The sequence below is a fragment of the Trichoplusia ni genome, chromosome 22, assembly GCF_003590095.1.
Source record: "Trichoplusia ni isolate ovarian cell line Hi5 chromosome 22, tn1, whole genome shotgun sequence".
NCBI lineage: Eukaryota > Metazoa > Arthropoda > Insecta > Lepidoptera > Noctuidae > Trichoplusia > Trichoplusia ni.
Genome location: NC_039499.1, coordinates 992,133 through 1,013,483, shown reverse-complemented (window position 1 = coordinate 1,013,483; position 21,351 = coordinate 992,133). Strand labels below are relative to the sequence as shown.

The window sequence follows — 21,351 nt, the reverse complement described above, 5'->3', positions numbered from 1 at the left end:
GTCGAATTTCTTTGATTGATGAATATCCTTGTGTTATCAAAGAAACATAATGAAGTATAGAATCGATAAAACCAATTACTGAATCCACCGAATATTTAACGAACAATCCCTGTGAATACCGTTCATTAAGCCTCCATTATTTTTTATACATTTGCGAAGTCTGCGATAGGCATACTACTGTGTTTTATATCTCTATAAATTAAGTGTGGAACATAAAACCATAGCATTTGCAAACTAAAAGTTAAGTAATTGCCGCAATGAAAAGGTTAATCGGGCCTATTAACAACTGGTTTATGTAGCTTTTTATAAAATTTATGAAAAGCGAATGGAATTACGTAGATTCAATATTGTGATGGTTTGTGACGTAACAACCGTAGTACAGCAGAATTAATGACACAGTTGGACGCCTAACTCTCGGTATTATGGAGTATTGCCTTGGTGTGTCAAGTTGACAGTAATTACTCGTCTGCGTCCTGTTTGTATAACCCTAACGTTAACCTAAATTATGTGCTGACACTCGGAAGCCATAAGTCATTTTCATAGCAAATTGCTAGAAATGAATCTTCCGTGTACATCTGCAATAACATAGGTACTGCAACAGTGTAGGCGAAGGTAAATAAATCTCGAATTCACAGTAGACTCGTGCAGTTTTAATTACTGAAAATATGGAGAGAGTAATAATTCATATTAAGTCGCCGGGTACGAGACGGGTCAGTGGTTTGCAGCCGACGCGAGTCAATTTAATTAAATGTCAACGCGGCCAATGCACCTATAGAGTCGCAGTGAGCTAAAATGACTTTTCGCTGTGAGTATATTCATATTCAATTTTATTGAAGTACCATGTATGCACACATGTCTATTACAAGTAAAGTGTAGTTCCTACATGCCAACATGTGACATTGGAATTCATATTCCTCTAAACGGCGGCACACACCGCCGATCGATTCAATATGCGACACACTGCCAGTGTTCCGGGTATTCGTTTTGTAACAAAGTGTATAAAATTGGTATCGGCACCTAGTGGATAGCGACGACCATCAAAAATGGATGTGGAATGGAACATAACAATTTGAAAACATGGCATAAACGAGAAAGAAACAAAGGATGGCTTTAAATAACTTCATGTGGGTTATCAAAATGAAGGGTTCCATTATTAATATCGAGTTAAAGAGCGCTCTACCTGAAGAGCTCTCGAAGTCATTAGGTCGCGGCACCCATTACAGACAGGTCTCATAATGGAAGCACCTTATGTTACGAGCGCCCCGTGCTAATGGCGCCAGCCTATAATTCTGTTACAATCCTTAATTAATGAACACTCAGTCACAAGCACAACTCGTTTTCTTGTCGTGAATAAAAATAAATCCTTCGAAGAATTTTCTATAGCGAAATTGTTGTCTATTCTGTACATTTCTCCCCCGCAATTACAGAGCTTAATACTCTACTACAGCTAATAAACATTCCAACCAAGCGAACCTCAATGTTGTGTACCCGACCAGGATTCCACTAGAAACACAATAAAAAGACGGGATTTCTTACTATTTTTAACTTTATATCCACGACATTGATAAGTAGGTCTTTAAAAACTGGTTCTAAAGACCGCAGAGGAATAAATATGCACAAGAACGGGAATGAAACTCAAAGAATTACAAAGCAAATAAGTATATTAGTAGTCTCGTTAATGCTGGTTTATATTAAAACTTTAAAAGTAACGTTTTTTATAAAGAGTAGAGTCTTATTCAAGTGATGTTAACATCCCGAGATGAAGCTTTTAAAAATAGGAAAATTTAAGTAAAGTTTAATTAGCTTTAAGAACTTCAGCTAACATTGGTCTACAGAAATATTTTAATTAATTTGAGTACGTTGAACAATAAAATGAATTTAATCATTTAAATGGCTCTGACGTAGAAAGTTCTGAGATCGTACCTCCCAGTGCTCAAGCAGTGCATTTCCTGAACAACTTTAAATATTACTGCGAACAAGTTCTTAAGTTTCTACAAGATTTCCTTAAGAAATTCAATTCTTATAACGATTCCACAGATGCAGACTGGTTTTGTCTTTATAAAGTCTTTGTTTTATAATGAAGTTTGTTTAACTAGGAGAATGTGTTGAAATGTTGCATTAAAGAAAAATAATACTTATTTTTTTTAAGTTTTTTTTTTGTAAATCTAATTGTTATGTTATGTTATGTTATTTTGTCCCAGTAATGCACGAAGTCCCTAAACCTTTAAACTTATTATATACATATTTGTACGCATAAGATTGTAATACGTATTCAAAACACCACCAAAAATACGACTACCTATTTTACTGGACGGGCTAAATAGATTTCATCTTCACACCCAATCCGCATCTCAATTAATTAAAGGATAGATCAGAGGTAAAGTAAGCTGTTAATCACAAACTATTATTGGAAGCTGTGATTCGTGCCTCGTGTTAACTCCTGCGAGTATTGGTTCCGTTTGATCGAACACTCAGTGATCTGAGCCGCTTAATCACGGTAACACGGTATGTTACCTCATTACTGAGATATGTTACTCCAACAAAGCTTAACGTCTCACACATTTTGTGAGAACGCGGATTTTTCACTCCGTTAAGTGAGACTGAAATTTAAAAGGACTACTTATTTAAGCTACACTTCACATAGCCCAGTTTACGTAATATTTACTTTGGAAGAAATAATATTAAAGTGGCATACTTAAGCTCCAAGAACGTCAACTCTACCTCAAGTAAGAACACACAATAGCTTTGTAACAAAAACGAAAATATGCAGAAATTAGTTTTAAAGAAATATACAAACGCAAAACAAGTGATTTTGGGAACAAGAAAGCAATATAAGTTGAGTCCCGACTTTGAGAAAGGTCTCTTAAAGGGTCGAGGAGGCAATCAAAAGTGCCTTGTACTTGTAGAGCCTTATTCTAAGTGAATGTAGTCTTACTCTTTATTGCTCTGACCGTTTAATAGAAATCCAAAGTAACCGTCTACAAAGTTTAAGAAATAAGAAGGTAAATATATAGAGCCAGAGTACATCTGCTTTAAATGTACATTTGTAAGTTGTTGTAGCTATTTATCTTACTTCTGACTTGACTCGTAGAAACTTGTACACTCAAGTTTTCCTACCTAATCAAAACTGAAGTTTGCAGAAAATAGCGTCAAAAGTTTGACTACAACACCAGAACTGCTTGGAACTTGACGCCCGTTCTGCAGCGAAACATCCCCTGGAGACGACCCGAACTAAGTAATTTTTAACTGTACAAGATTAGTTGAATACTCCGCAAGATAAATTGAAGCTACACAAGGAAATCCGGTGTACAGTTAATGCAGCAAGATTGTACTAAAATTTGATGAATGCCGGTGATAAATTATGGCGCACGTCTTTATCATCCATAAAAAATATTTGGCAATATATCTTTATTAGCATTTTACGAGATACTTCGGAGGTGTCTCGCATTTTATTCGTTGTATGTGGGCGGTTGGTTCTGCCTAATATACTGATTCAAACGGACTAATAAATAACCAGAGACTCATCTATTTATCTGCTACGTATACGTCAGATTAGATCTCTCAAACAGAACGCTCGCACATAACACTTAAAGAGATGTAATTAAACGTTGGCTAAGTGAATTCGACATTTTATTATTGAACATCCAATAAAACACCCACATCGGTCGGCACTCCACGAATTTTATCGACAATGTGACGATATAAAATGAACAACGTTAAAATTTAACATCCGTATGCCTATAAATTGTATTTAGCGGCCGCAGTAAAGAATTTACTTTACGCACGCGTCATATTCACCCTGTCTTTCTTAATTATCTTTACCGTACATTTATGTACCTACGCTGGTTTTCAGTATAATATTTGCGTACTAAATATATGTTGAGCTAATTCAGCGTCATAAACAGTGAAAGAACAACAACAACGTAATTCGTGTCCCTAATCGATAACGTCTGCAAACGTAGACGAAAATTCTGCGGAAAATATTTGAGGGGTAACCTAAAATGAAACAAGGATTGCGTGGTATTACGACTAGTGCCTAGCCCCGCCGGCGTCTGTGAGTGGCTAGACACGGCGACTCCGCACCGCCACAATGCAACCGCGTTAAATAAACGAGCTCACATCCACTGGCTTTATTCTCCTTGATGTTCTTTTGTTTTACAGGTACGACACAACTCCTCATCTACGCGGATGACGAAACAATCATAAAATACCACGTGTAAGACTATAAACTTAGACCATCAAGTGTCAATCATAGTGATGGACAGTTTTACACGCGTCCGCGATGCGTCATGATTTAATAGGTACCCATTTTGACAGATGACGTCATTAGTAGTGGGTATCGCAGGGATTGTCCAAAGGTTAAGCTTACCTGATATTTTTATTTACAAGGGAAAGAAGTTTGCCCTTGCAGAGTAAATAAGATTCATATAATACATTCGAAATGACTTCTGAAGGAAAATCTCCAAAGGAATTCCGGGTCAGGTCAACTCTGGGACAAAAAAAGAAAACGGTATTTCTATTAAAACGAAATTCTTTTGGGTTCACGCCACTCTATAATACAACGTCACCCCAAGTAAGAAATATAATAAATTGTGCTTATTATTAGCGTCACAAAGTAAGTGTTTTATTAAAGTTCAAATCATGCCATTTACCTTAATGACGTAGGCCATAAACTAAAATAACTAAAGATTCTATTAAATTTAAGAATTAATTATTTATACCTCTATAACCCTATATTCCATACCACACTATATTTTAATTACTTTAAGACGTATTTTGTATACCATACGATACAATCTCGGTAATGTTTGAATAGCATGACGCGAGATATAATATTCCATTCTGAATACGTAAATCTGTTAATCCGGGCATTAGGGATGAGCCAACAAGGGGATCACGGTAACCCTTCTCACATTGGGACCTAATAACCTAATCAGTGCCGTTTAGGTGCAAAACATAATACCGGTACCTTTGAAGATCCTTGTAATAACATCAGATTTCTAAGAGGAACATCGTGAGGAAAACACCTTTCATTTTTTCTGGGTATAAGGCATGCGAATAGCCTATCGTCTATTTAAATTCTGTAAGTAGGTTTACATCAACCATACGATAAGAATAAGTTTAACAGAAAGCCACTATATGTAGTTACATTTTTACAAAAGTCAGCGCTAAATGAATTGCTTAAATACATAGGAATGATAATCCTTATTGACACGAGTGAAGATTTTGACTTGTCAATTCCATACATCCGATCGATTCAATCGGCGATAGTGCTTGAAGAATTTAATTTGTCTGGTAATGGGTATCGGATATCTAATAGCTCTGGCTATGGCTAACACTGGAGTTCTTAGAAGTTTCAAAATAAGAATTCGACTCGAAATATAAGTATTCTATTTAGGTCACCCTGTACATGCATATTTGGAACAACTGACACACCTACTAGGACAAATTAGGGCACTGTCACTGCATTCAAAGAAAAACAAATTTGTAATAGTAATTTATAAATACGAATTCGTAGAATGATCTCTTAATATTTTTAAGGTGCTTTCATTTCATATTTGCATAGAATGATATTTTTCTCATTCGTTAGGGTCATCACTCGGTTTCTGCTCACCTATGTAGAACAGGAAGAGTACCATAAAAGATGTACAAATGAATATCCAGATTCAGGGAATAATTAACTAAGTTTTAAAATAAATTTTGCCTTTTGTTCTAAAAAGACAAATAACTATCACGTTTAAAACAAACTCTTCTTCACATTCGCATTACGATTCTCCGTGCCTTTGCGATTAAAGGTAACACAAACAATTCATAAACCACAATCAGTTGTTTTTGCCGTCAGTAAGCGGTACAAAATGCAAATTGTAGGGTCAGCAACGAACATTTTATGCACCGGCTGACACGTTACAGCCATTATCTATGTTTCAGAGTGCACAACACAATGAAACCACATTAACGTGCTTCTAGGGAATACACATATTATTACTAGCATGTAATTTGCTGGAACGATTTTAGACTTCGAGTTGTTGAGGTGATAAGCGCGTGAGAATATGTGCGTATGCCAGTATTTACTCTGCTGAAAGTACTTAGGTACTGTGGATATGTAATTTATCTATGACGTAAATTAAACCCGTGAAGTATGAGTCGGACGTTCAGTAGAAATAAATAAATGTTTAACTAACTTCAATTTATTAGTCAAACATCACCAACTATAAGTCCTTAGCAACCGTCGTTGACCTTTCTTTTGAAGTAAATCCATGTCAGAGGCCGTTGGTTAAAAAGTTCTGTGACGAGAAAAGGAAAAATACTAACCAACTACTAACACTAACATGATTTATTTAGCACAACTTAGTCAATATAATATTTCTCAATAGCTCAAAAGCTTTATAATATGTCAAAACATGAGAACGTAATCTGTATTATCATGTTTCTAGCCAGATTAACTGGCCGTTGTCGAAATAAAGAGCTTATAAAATTAATACGTTAAACTTTTGATATTATTTTTTAATTTTGCGGCACTTGTATATCTGCTTTGGACTTGGCCCAGACCGGGCTTCTTTTTAATATTCTCTTCAGAAAGTAGTGTATAATGTACTCGTATGTAAGATGTACTTATGACAAACGAGATCTTTCCCGCGGGCCTGCTCGCTACAAATCGGAAATGACCCGAAATGGGACCATTAAATCGGGATAAAAACCTCCTCCTAAATCCTATATATTAATCCGGATTATACACTATCTGGGCACCAAGTTTCGTCTAAATCCATCAAGTGGTTTGTGCGTAAAAGAGTAACAAACAACCAAACATACATATTTTCATATTCATATTTAGAGAACAAAGATATCCAGCGTTATCGTGATAAGACATGTTGACATTCACAGACTAAATAGCAAGGAGTAAAAGGCACGCAACACAGAAGTTTACAACAATTTGCATAAGTAACTCAGTTGCAGACGACTACGGGTATATCCCGATGAACATGAAACAAGCACGTTCCACTGAATTGACTTTTACAAGTTGAAAGACATTTACAAACCAGTTAGTAACGTTTTTCTGACTGGCAATTTTTGCTGATACACCCAATAAGCGTGTAGACTGACGATGAAATGCAAGACGAGATATTCTGCTCTGCCATTTAATGATCAATATCTCTAGGATGCTCGTACACGAGGCAACGGAATTCTCTAATTCTTGAAGACTTTACTGCTGTGCTATAACAACATTTAGCTGAATATGTAATTGTCGAGACTCTACATTTCATCTAACAATGACGAAAACACCTGAGTCGATGTTTTTGTGCATCGTTCTTGTATATCGCTGTTAGTCTCCTGTTTGAGACGAAATCTCTGAGTTTATACGGTGATAGTCACTTGGATATCAAAAATGTTGAGCATTGAAGAGTAACGTTGCCACGTCTACGAAAAGCCTTAGATTAAGCGATAATGTTGGAAACCAACAGTAAATGTATATTTTTTATCGGTTTATGTGCCCGAGACAAGTAAGATGGTTTTATTACGTGTTATTTTGTATATATTTTTTTAACCCAATACTTTGTAATTTTAATGATTTTTGATTCTGATGGGAACTTTATTATCTAAAACGAATACATATTTGTTTTATGTTTAACACGTGTGAAACATTAAACCTATTTACTTTAATATAATTATTTCTGAATTAATTATTTAGTACACCAAGGGATGTGAACATAGGTGATATAGCTACAGCTAAAATCCTCACCTCACTCGACCCTTTAGTGTCTATAGAGGTTAAACGACACCTTCGGTTTAGTGCCTCTTAGTTACGTTGTATTTTTACAGCGCTAATAGCCCTGCGATATAACATTATCAAGTTATACGTTTTACGAGCTCTACGTTAGCTTTTTCCTTTTATTTATAGTCTAAAAGCTTCCCAAAGTTTCGATTTACAGGCTTAATATCGTAATATTAAGGTCGAAAGTTTTTATATAGTCCAGTAAGCTAGTCAAAGCCTGCACTCCTGGTATCTACTAAAGATCTTTAAAAAAAGAAGGAAGATCGTTAAGAAAATAGTGAATAAAACCTTCTTAAAGATTTTGTTTTTCATGCACACTCAGCTCTCGCTTTGAATTTTCTGATATACCATCTTCAGAACAATTCACATTTAATCAGAGTGTGGCGAAAACAACCCTCATTAAAACGAAGTAAGCCTGAATTTCAAAGCAAATTAATTCGGGTAAAGAGTTCTTTCATTCTTTATTCATTGGTCCTCGAAAATTGTACTTTGTTGTAAATCGCTATTCTTTTATTAGCAAACCTTGTTACGTAAATATTATATTAATGAAATGTCACAAAACCTCTTTGTTTAATCCGTCATAATTTATCAGATAGAAAGCTTTAGAAATGCTACAATAGGTACTATTACGTATTTTAATTGAAATATGAATAAGTAACAAGTCTTATACAGACCACAAACATCGGCAATATGTTTTCCACGTTGTTAACATTAAAGATGGTATCAAACCGCGGCGTGGGCGCGCGATATTAAAAACCCTACACGCAATATAAGTTACAAGTTATCAATCAATACTTGTGCCTTATTGGTAACCTTATCAAGTAACAAAGAAACCTCAAGGCGTTCTCTAACTTAATTAAATATATCTTTATGATAGAAATATTCCCCGGAGGTAGGCGGTGAGCGTGGCAAACCTACGCCCGAAATATAGAGCAATCAGTACCTTTGTTGTATGAAGAGGATACAGGAATACCCAAAAAGCTCCTGAGTATTGCGTAACAGACAAACTCAATAAGCCAGACTTGCGGATGTAGACTACATGTTCAGCGAGATTTCGACTTGCTTATTATGGTATTTTTTTTTCTTGCATCTAGTATTGCAAAAGTCCTAAAGAATTTCGTCGACAGCTATAAATTCGGATTCCCACGCTACAAATATCTTTCGGAATCCAACCGTTATATCTTGGGATTTAAAACCCAATGGGAATTGTACATCCAAAACAAATGCAGCCACACAATAAAAGAAACTTGTTCGAAACGAAGGAGACAGATTTGTGGTACTGTATTTATATAAGGGTAAGTACACAGCGGGGACCCTGACCATTCCCGGTTTCGCAGGGAACATATAAAAGTACATAAAGCCGCGGTCACAATGCTCGTGGCGTTCGACTTGATTGCTAAACGCTTTACCAACAAAAGGAACTGTTTAATGTTACGGCACGCACCGCTAGCATTCGATACGGTTTAATCGTGGCTTTATTTCACGGCCAAACTTAAATCCTCGGCATTAGTCACATAGGTAGATACGTGTCATTGAAATGCGTGTAATTCGATTATATAAATCTCTAGTCAAACGATCTGGAATGACGACGAGATTAATGTTGTGGACACCCAAAATAAATCATGTTAAGGAACGGAAATAAATCTTATTGTAAATCAATCCGTCACAATGGTGCAGTGGACGGAGTAAGTCGAGTTTATTTTCTTAATGCGGTATAAACATCAGAATGCACGTCAGAATAAGTTTTGTTCACAAACGTAACACATGTAGAGCTATAGAGCAAAATGCCGCAAAACAAACCCATAAAGTCGTTCGCATTCAATCTGATATGACATGTTCTCAGCCATTAATGCAATAGGTATCTCCGATATCGGTTCTCAAAACATCCTGTCAGCGTTGTGGACCTCCCGCAAGATGAAACTGGAACAAAACATGCCTTCACAGAAGTACATGTAAACAAAATAGTATGGGTACTATGCTTGTGAGAGTAAGTACCAAATATCTATTTCAAAGGAAATATTAACCTGCGTGGAAATATATCGTGAAGTAATCAACACACGTACGCACCGCAGAAATTCTAGACATGTTTCGGTTTAATCGAAATACACTACAAATTATAGAGTCGCTTTCCTTAGCCGATTAAGCGATTAATTTCATTGTAACGAGTAGGCAGGCATTGCTGTGTTTTACGTTTATATAATTTATAGAGAACTTAGAACAATACGTGCTTTGTATACTTATGTACCGGACTTTGTTGATAGAAGTATGGTACATTTTATCACACTCGATTCTCATATCAGTGCATTAAAGCTTGAAGTTATGATATTTTAACTATAGTCCGCGATAATAGAGTTGCATACAATTCGCACTCGACAATTAAACTTTCAGCATACAATGTGAAACATAAAATATAATGAATCATTTGCGCGGTAATGTTTCATATTAATAATAATCTTGTTAAAGCAACATAAACCGCAAAGTTTAAATGTGAAATCATAGAGATACGACCTGGATTCTGACATTATAATAATACAGCCATGATTTAAAAGTTAAAGGAACCTGCGGAATATGAAATACAGTTATGTTTTAAACATATACATTAAGCTATAATTTGATTTCTGTTCTACGAGCTTAAGTGGCCATTTTTCAGAACAACGCTAGAGGCATCACGTTTTTCAAAGCACTTCGAGTCAGCTGTTCTCGGAAGCTTTAAAACTTCATTTTTCGTCTAAAAACAAGTTAGCAACAGTGCGTGTCTTGAATGGCGGGTGAGTCGTTAACTTTGGCGTGGTTATAAATCTTATGAATGGCCAGCTTTATCGGCGTCCGTTAGACTCCCACAAACTGACGCTTCAAAGCAATATCAAAGGGATTTTAATTGCCCAGTCGACCGACACTTACCGACATTATTGCTCTAATAACAATCTGCAGATAATCCTTATGATGATGATAATTACAAACTAAAAACTAATAACAGAGCTCAAAGATTTTAATTTTATTCCAAATCAACAGTTTTACTGCTGACAAGTAAATATTTTTTTATTGCTTCACAGTCACAAACGAGGCGGTAACCGGCGCCTCAGTAATCCTGAGTAACAGGAAATGTTTAACAGTTAATAAACATTCAGAGAAATTTACAGAAAATAAAAGAACCTACTTTTTATGAGTCTTGGTTAAAACCAGATTATAGTTGTTTTACAATTGGTGGTCAATTAAAGGCAGATGAAACAGACCACATTGCGATACCCGTTTAAAACGTTTCTCACGATAGTTATAAAGACTTTTTAGATATTATTCTCGCCAACATTTCATACTGTTTACTCCAGAAAATAGAGAAAATGTATTTTGTTTAAATTTAATAACACAAGAAACATTTTGCTGTCACATAAATATGGAGTCGCTTAATAAAATTGCTATACCGGCAAAGGAAAGACCGAAAATGAAGAGATGAAACTTTACGTAACACCACTTCCTGGAAATTGCTAAAATAACAAAATTGCCGTATAATATGGTGTAGTAGAACCGTAGGTGAGGCACCTAAACAGCTTGGAAAAGATTAATGGGCTTAAAATTGCATCGCAGCTGTGCAATAAAAGCAAGCCAGTAGAATCAGCGGCGGGCACCGAAATGCAGTGTTATATCACTGAGACGTGTGAGTGCATCCAGACTATTTCACTGGAATTAAAAGGGAATGAATTTTAAAGATCGCCGAGTTGACCCCTTTTTGCCGACATATTTTAACAAGCCGAGTAGATAAAGCGGCTTTCATTTAACTGCCAACGAAATTATTTCGGCGGTGAAAAATTACTGCGTTTTTAATTGAATGTAAAGCACTCGTTGGCATTATTTACGACACTTGAAAGTCACTTGTTAAGACCTTTATCAGCCAGATAAACAAGTAGAAACGTAATTAATTCAGCATTCAACCTAAGTGACCTCCAACCGCTGCAATATCTATGAATATTTACTTTAAACATCTAATTATGAAGTTAGATAAGTTAATTGATTTTCGGGCTGAGGCTGAAGTATTTTAGAATATTCTTATCTATATAAGCTACTGTATGAATAAAATTTAAATAATCAAAAATAGATTTGAATTGAAAGCAAAACACCAACACTTTTTTTTTGAAAATAGTATATACATATTTTTCTGCTAATTTATGGTGATAGTTTGAAGGTTTATAAGTTTGTGACGTGATCATCTCAAGACTGACTAATCGAAGTACAATTAGAAATTCTATTACCAATAGAAACCCATGCCATTTGTGACTTTCGCAAAGTATTTATTAACCCGAAATTACATATTATACTAACGAGCACGATTAAAGCACACTTGTGAGTTGATAGAGAAATTAATTATAAATCAGAACATTTAGCGCTTTAGCATGACTGAGGCAAAAACCTAATTAGGTTTAACCGCTCTCGTCTGGAGAACGTCCTTAAATGTAGCCTAGAGGTAAGTAACCTTATTTGTCATTTGTGACCTTAGAGAGGTACAAATGCGCACAACTAGACAAATGGATGAAATACAGGTAAGTTTGAACATAATGGAAAATCACTGCAGTGTTTAATAGCGCTCACGTCTATCCCTTGAATGTTTTTATTAGGTTTTAGAAAATAAATTCACTTATCAAAGATGTTATTGTACTCGAAGAAAAGGAAAACAAAATTGAAATGTCATCTGGTCTAAAAACGTTTTTATCATAAAACCACGTTTGTTTAACCCGAAAACATGGCCGTAAAATATAGAACTGAATAGAAAAAGCCTTCTCCGTTTTCGACAACGTTATTGTAGTGAAGAACTATATTTTATTGCGGATGAACCTTATTTTTATAGGCTTAAAGGTTATATTTATTGTTCGCAACGAAACTGGGATAGTAATGTGGCGCGCCATTAATTTTCCCAACTAAATAAAGTTTCAGATACGGAAAAGTCCGCGACGGAGTTTCCTTTGTCGCTGAGGGCAAATAACTTGCGGCCCATAAAAATACACAGGGACCACGAAGCAGGCCTAAGATCAAACGATATAAGAAAGGGAACATAAACGTAAACAACTTACATAAATACATTTTTTTCGCCACAACAGAAGTAAATTATGTTTAAAGGGAACAAAGGATAAGAAAGCTCACATTAGCGAGGAAACTAGGCTGATAAGAACTACGTAAGTGATAAGGCCAGGCGCCTATGTAATATCAAGAAATAAACATCATTCCGTCACCTACATACATCCATCAGCTGTTATCGGAACAATTGCAACAAACAACTAATTATTACAACAATTTCGCTGGAGCAATTATTTTAGTGCTCATTTATTTTGATGTCACTGCATTTGTATAAAACAATCGGTTTATTTATTCAATATGAATGGACGGGAGCTAAGTGCCATCAATTAACGTACATATCGGTGTGTGTGCACTTTGGTTTACGTATGCGCCACATGACAGTGCTGACGTCATCGTTTAAGAATGTAAGCAATCAAACTGTCTTTGTACTGCGGTCTTTTAAGATTTAGACACTGAATATGCAGTATTCGTGTAAAACAACATGCAAGAATGTCTTTATAGCTTAGCAATGCGGCTGGGAACCCTACGAAACTACACTTGAGTGCAAACTTCAGTTAACGATGTGAATTTATTTTTATTGCTTTTCTATCTGGGTGGTTAGATTTATGCCAGATAAAAAACATGCAAGTTATTTATTATTAAATGAAGCATAAATTAACCAGACGCAATGGATATAAATCCAAAATTATACAAATAAGAGCCGCCATTTTGAAGAATGCAGGAATACTCTTCAGGGAAAGTTTAACGGGCAAAGGGTGCTCTATAGGGATTCACAGTATTGACTAAACAAAATAGGATGAGAGTTCGGAGGTCGCGCGGTCGCCCCGAGATATTTTAAATGTAGATCAATAATGCGATAAACAAATACCACCTTTATGTCAAAGGACCAAGGCCTACTTTCAATTATGCTTTTTATTTTGGAGAAAAATTGCCATCATTATAGAAAAAAATACAAACTCGGCTCAGATGGTACAGATTTTACCAATTAATCTCAAAAATATAAAATAAGGAATATATTTCATTACATTCACTTGTAAAAAAGATACAAAATCCTATCATAAGATCTCGATTGGGATTTACCGAGATCCCATGACATGTATCTATAATTATGTATAATGCCAAAACGTTGATTTTTTTTTTGTAAACTATGTCAAGAGTAGTTTAGTAGATTAGATAATTGATTGAAAACTATGCGCTTAATATTCAAGTAACCTCATAAGAAGCTTTAAGTAGAGTAAAGAATGTCCTAAAGTTACGCGAAATTAAAGCAATTCTCGATGACGTCGGTAGGATCGATAACCAGATAAACAAGTTGGGGTGGGGCACCGACCCCTGTACTTTTGAGGACGCAGATGCCCATACATGGGACGGCTACATTACGACAGTTAGACGCTTTAATCTGGTCCCGACCGCCGACAAACTAGGGAAGGTACATACAGTACACTCAGACACACTTGTGGGAGAACCGGCGATCATGCCGTAATGTGCCGCGCTGATTCCGCACAAATTGAGAGAACGTTCTGAGGGGAAGTAAGCTATTATTTTTCTTGGCAGCCATCGGCTATCGACCCTTATTTACACATTATTTTACCCCAAATACGAACACGGTCAGTAATAACTGGAAAGTAGCTCAAAGACAAAATTGGACGATAGAGTTCGACATAAAACAACGCCCAGCAGATCCCAATAGAAGATTAATTACCGTACCGCATATTATAGAGAGCGTAGCATGTAGCTTTTGGGCGGTAAATATACAGATACAAGCCAGATTAATAAATGGAGGGTCCGATGATACCGAAGCCTTTGTGCGGTACTAAACAAACAACAATGTGGTTGGCATGAAATCACAAAATATATGATAAACGAAGGCGAACACATTACTCTTCTATCTCTCTCCTGTTTTGTTGATGTGAATAAAAGCTTTTGTACTCATGTTTTATTCTAATACTCATCGCATTGCGAGACGTCTATCTGTGTCACTGTGTGCCAGACCTCAGGGGTACAAACATGTACATAACGGCGGTGATAAGCCCCAGACACATTAGTAATCAGATTTTAGGAAAAGTAATCTTTAAGCACACATTCGATGGGGGAGCCACGCGTCTAATCCCCAAACGGCGCCACCGCCTGTGACAATGTTGAGCGAACGACTCCCAAAGCCCCTAAAACTTCGCGTGTCTTATTCGTTTCGTGTCGATTAATTTTGTCCATAAAAGTACATTAACGTTACGCTACACTCCAATGGGCATTTCATTTATTTTCGAACCGAAATTCCGTGTATCGGATACCAGATACAATGAATACAGTTTCTGCCTAGGTGTATGTATACTGTAGGTAGTACCTACTACACAATACCTAGGTATGGAAAATCTATTTGTAAGGGAACTGGACGTTAGCGAGCTTCAAGTTTCATTTGATTTGAGGTGTATCGGATAGCCGGTCCGTTACGTAGGTGCCGCATTATGTGGCTTCGTGAGCCGCAAACCGTTCACTTACCTACCTAGATGCCTGGGAACAAGCTACTCAAAGAATTTTCAAGGATAAACAGAGCTTGCTTACGTAAAGTAAAAAAAAATCAAAGAAAAAGTTATATATTATTATATGTTTTTCGTGTCTCTGCTTAGATACAAATGTAACGATAATATGAACACAATACAATATAAATGTACAAAGCTAAGTGACTTTCTTTTACTAGATATCATTTAATCCACCGTCTCCAACATAAAACGATGCTCCAGCGAAACAAAGAATCAATACGTGAGCCCAAAATAAAATGTAACAATAGCTCGTGCCGCATTATAGGACAACCGCTTAAAATGCTTTCCATGTTGGGAGCCATCCGGCGGTGACCGCTGCCCGCACTTACATGCTCGGCCCGGAAGTATGACATGGGAATCTAATCGTTCACTCCATCTTATCTGCATCCAAATATTTTAACTTTCATGAAAATAAATAATCGCCATGTCGGAGAGTCATTAATTTCACTTGTAGCCAGGATGTTAGTTGTAGCTCGGGACGCGAAAGCGCGAGATCGTTTTACGATAAGCCTATCGGACTTTCGAGTTTATAAGCATTCATAAAGCTTTAATAACACTGCTAAGTATGAAGTAAGTGTAAAGCCCCGTAATATACTAGATGTAGCTGCGCTTAACTCAGGTCACGTCAACATTTCCATTTGTTAATAATTTTTAACGTAATTTTAAATTCTTACAAGTTAAGAACCAATATAAATCGTTTTTAATTGCCAGTACCGCAAGCGGTTTATTAATCACATCATGTTTGCGTAAATAAATCTCATCGTAACAAAAACATCTACAAAAAATAATGTTATGTCATTGAACAGTTGGCATAAGAGGCGCCCTCAAAAAGCGAGCGTGAGTCGGCAAATTGTAACTAATGGATCTCCCAGAAGATGAGTCATGTGTCCCACATGTCACTTTAAGTAAGTCACAGACTGATTTTATAGAGACGCGGGTTCGGGGTCCGTTATTTTTGGAACGATGGGGAATGGGAACATTCTGTTTGCATACAAAAACTTACCCTTCCGAAATAACGTTACAATATCATATAAAATACGACTCTGCTTAGAATTTTCTGTGGCGCCGTCGTACCCATAAAATATAAATGCCTTGTAATGCTAATAACTTTTGGTTCGCATGTGTTTTAGTCGTAAATGCTAGTTTTTGTCAATTTGCAAGTTTTAAGTTAGTATACAATGTTATAGCGGCCGATATAACGGTTATTATAAAACATTCTCAAACCTAACCGCTATACATAATTGCTTTATCAAGATCTTCCAAATGAACTGAGAATTAATCGTTTTTAAGAAAAATAACAATCGATATTTCAACATTTCTCTCTATTCTGAATTGGCAACATGTAAATAAATACAAAATATAAACGAATGTCGCCGTTTCACATTATACTCACAAATACTAATTGATCTGAATTAAACGTTGAAATAAATGTCTGTCCGGTTATGAAGTGAGTGCAAATAACATGCCTGAGTTAATTGATTAATTTGTTCTGCTTTATCAGTGGCTACTGTTTGCAGTGTGAACATACAAATAAGAACATTTATTGGTGGCATAATTGTAAGAGGAAAATGTACATAAATAGAGCAGAATCTGTAGTGCGTAATACGTTAAATAAATCTCCAATGACATAAATAATCCCTCATGCGCAACATATCCGTGTCAACACAAAAAGATTCCTCGGAATAATGATAGCTGGATTTCAAAACGCAAAACATGGATTCCTTTTGCGTAAAAGCAATTCAATCTCCTAAGCACACATGCGGACTTCATAAATCTCATGTCAGATCGGTAGAAGCGCGTTTTGTGTCATAAATACAGTGGGTATGTATGTCAAAACATGGGGGATTTGGGCGCTGACTCTCCCCGCACCGATGCCCGACCGACAGCCACGCCAGTCGAGATAATGAAAAAAAAAAGATTTATGATCAAACTCTAATCAAATTTTATTACCGTCTACGACCCTTCATGTTATACTCCGAGTACTGGGTTCTCATTATCGATTTGCAGTTAACTATGGCGCACAAAATTGTGTCAAACCAGACCTATCCATCATAACCTTAATTAAAAGACTTGGTCAAAAAAATCCGTTATTAAAATTCATGAATCGAATGAAAAATCAAAACGTAGCCAAGTTTCCTTAGCCAAAGGGTCGCGAGTCGCATTACCATAAAGTTTCCAGCACGGAATGTGGTGTTGTAATATAGCGGGCAATAATATAGCCATTCGTACGCAACGTGGAATAACGCTCGCACCTCCCCTTGCCACCATAAACCCGTCCTTCACCTCTCTGACCCAATTATGCGCAACATATTATACTTTTTAGCCCTTACACCTCAACTCTGCGCTCACAGATGGCTAATAATAACACAATAAATGACCATGAACTTGGATCTCGCGAAATACAAGAAGGGTTAGACCCCATGGTATTATACCTACGAGTACTTGTAGTTTGAATAGAAACAAATGAAACAGGTTTGCCGACCAGATGATACAAATACTTCTAAATTCAGTCGATTTATGAATATGAACTATGATCACATTCTTGATAAGTAACAAAGATGTAATATTATCAATAAGCGTGAACTGACAGAGTTCTCACTCATTCCTTGGTTATCATAAGCAGATATTGTGTGCTCCAGTTCCAGGATTCTCTGATTATAAGTTCATATTGTTGAGAGGTCATCAGGAGCATCTCCATTATTGTTTGCTTATGTCTCTGTTTCATTCATTGTTCATTTAATTTACCTCAGTTACTGCGGAAAGCAATCTTCACAATACTGCAATTCTACTTTTCGCAATTCCCAAGAGTCAGAATTAATATTTTCACAGATATTACTTTGCTTTGCATCTTAATGAAAGTTTAATAGAACTTCAATGTTATTCAAGTAGTAAAAGAAAAGGAATTTTAAAAGGCGCAATGTTTTCTGAAGGCTTTCAAAATGTTTGAATAAAACCATGTTTAAAATGACCCTTCACTTGAGCGAGGAGTCAAAGGGTGCCACAAAAAGGTCTATTATCCCAACTAAAGCGCAATGACTTGAATTAGTTATTCAGTTGATTATACTTCCCCTCTGGCCACTCTATCATTATCGTTTTACTCCACGCACGTGCCGACTTGCGCAGGCACCCTTGTGCTCTTCAAGGTCGATAATTACAGCCTGCACAGCCTTTTGTTCCGCGTTCGCTACCCTCTCTTTACGTAATATTATTTTGTCTCAACATTTGTAATTTACTTGAAGTACCAATCGAAAGTTACAAGAAGTTAGCATTGAAAAACAATTCATAAATATTGATGAGTCGTTTAACGCTGATAAATTCTGAACTTCTGTTTCTATTGATAAAATGTTCTTCTAAGAAGCTTTATCTTATCTACTGAGGCTATAATGAATAGACAGTAAAAAGTGTTAGCCTAATAGTTCACCGTGAACAAGAAAGCTATTAATCTAGCCGAGATTCAAATCCCAATGGACCGTTTGATCAGATTGATAGTAGATTAATTGCAAACTCTGTTGTTAACAGTTAGATGATATAACTCTTAGATATTTGGTGAGCGATATTCGCTGGGGAAATAACTTTCGTGGTCTGTTACTATGATGATAGGAAGATTATCTAAGGCAAAATAACTATTTTATAAAATGAGTACAGTATATAATATATTTATTGATTCGTCGCCTCCGGCGTCGCGCCACTTTAATTAAATATGGCTTGACTTGATTAAAAAATATCGACGTTCTCATACCGTCGTATTTAATATAAGTGTATTAAGATTAAGTATGATAATCTGTGCCGGGTAAATAATATTGATTATCTCAGCCGAAAGGTTTACTAGAACATTTTAGAGTTTATAAAAAATAATGCATATTAAGAGAATAATAAAAATGTAACGTGAAGAATTTGTACATGAAAATTGTAAAACCGTGTAACGTGAAGCCAACACAAACTATTACGAACGTCGCCGCTTTACGAGCGGATTAAGAATTATGACTAACTACCGCAAAACGTTGTGAATCCCAAATATTCCGAGATTTACGGAAAGCAAATTCATCCTCAAGCTGGTACAAACATTTTGTAGTAGTCTTAACATAAGCGTTAAATGAGGAAAGTTTTGTAATAAGTTTATTTATACTAGGGATTAAGCATTGCGGGTCGCCTCGGACTCTTCGGGGAAATTTAAAGCTGCCTAAATTGCACCTGGGAAATCAAATTCTTACGAGGATGGTTCTAAAGGAATAACAAACGATGGTACTACGAAATTCTTACTGCGGTGCACTTGTAACGTTCAAATTGGTCTTATTGGCGATTTGAGATTCTTTGAGGACATAGATGTAGTTTCTGTTTTGAGAGTGCATTTTTTTTACAAAAAAGAGATCTGTAGCTGTGTACCTGTAATACTGATTATGGTATAGAATCTTCCTATTTTGTAGAAATTCAATATTCGTACATAAGTGCGAAAAAAAAACAACAGAAATATTTCTAACCTTCGAAGCTGAATAAGAGAAGGTAAATTACAGAGGACGCGGCAGAATATAATTTACAGAATATTTCTGCACTGTAATGTATAAATATACATATACTACTAATAGCCGCGGACCTAAATTCCCTTTAAACCCAATACAATAAAGTACTAGCGAAAAAGTTAATGGGATCGTAAACATAATTCACACGAGTCTATGCCTCTTGGGTTAACGAAGTGCGCGGGCGCCGGCCACAGACGCCGCACCGCACCGCGCGGGCGCAGTGGGCCGAGTGTAAACACACACACCACCAAGATGAAACGATGGGAGCCGCCGTTAGCCACTTATCGACTCCTGCACCCGTTTTGATTATGCCTGCTCTGTCGACACCCTAATACAGAAATAAACCAGACTCGTATTTGGGTAAAAGTTGACTTTTCGTATCGCGTAAACCCGAAAACATAAGTTAATAACTTTGTAAAAAATCATAGTATGATGTTTGCTAGTAACAACTAACACGCATTTGCAGTAGAGTTTTAGTACTGCATTTGTGATTTATGGTTTGGAAGAAAAAATAATGTCGATGAAGTCTGTTCTACCAAGGCAAAATTTCACTATTTAATTTCTTTAGATATTATTCAATCATAGTCATCAATTAGATAGGTATATCAAACCAAATACTGTTTTCTATATCTTTATTTTTATGTAGGTACCTACTTAAAAGTTTCTCCAAGTTATTTAATTTTAAACTTCCATACAAAATAATTCCCAGTCTCAAACTCTGATAAAAAATGAGCGGAGGCCAGGTGCAATCCATATCCGCTCCGATGGGAAGAAAAAAAAACGGGTGCTCTTAAAGAAATGGAGTACTAGCCATCAGAATCTGTTTTTATGTTCAATATAAGGGGTTCATCACTTTGGCCAGCTTTATTTATGGTAGTGGCTTTTCTACCATATGTACGTTTAAATTTTAATCTTATATTTAAAACTCTCGTGTCGCAGTGTTTGTATTTAAAGTCCCCCGAAACGGCTCGACCGATTCTCATGAAAATCTGAGATTTTTTTTATGTGTATGCAATGTTTTTTCTTCGCCAGGAACGATTTATGTGCCATAACATCGTTTGCTGGATAAGCTCGAATTATTATAAAAACAATTCCAAAACTCTATTCATCAAATCTTGTAGCGCAAATTCTGATTTCAACACAAGACACCGACTGGATTAATAAGACTTGCTTAGTGTCATGTTGACCGACAGCTTATTTACTCGAAACCCCGTCTTGGCTATTATTGCTAACTAGAAAATAAATCGTCTCGATACAAGAGAAAGTCTCAGAACTAAAGAGAAGTCGTGTATTTCTGAAATCGGCAGATAAATTGCCGTTCTTAACAATAGGTACAAGATAGAACGAATGTACTTAGAAAAATGAATGGCTGAAAAAGAAGCACAATACGGCTAGGTTCAACTCATTTACATGATAAATGATAGCTTGTTCGAACTTTGAAGCGACATCAAGTATGATTTTT

General features: G+C 36.1%; 1 protein-coding gene across 1 annotated transcript in view; it reads right to left on the bottom strand.

Moving 5' to 3' along the window:
* The window catches only part of LOC113504653 (transmembrane protein 132B), a 76,794-nt gene that overhangs the window by 51,473 nt on the left and 3,970 nt on the right, over nt 1-21,351 (bottom strand). The window lies entirely within an intron of this gene.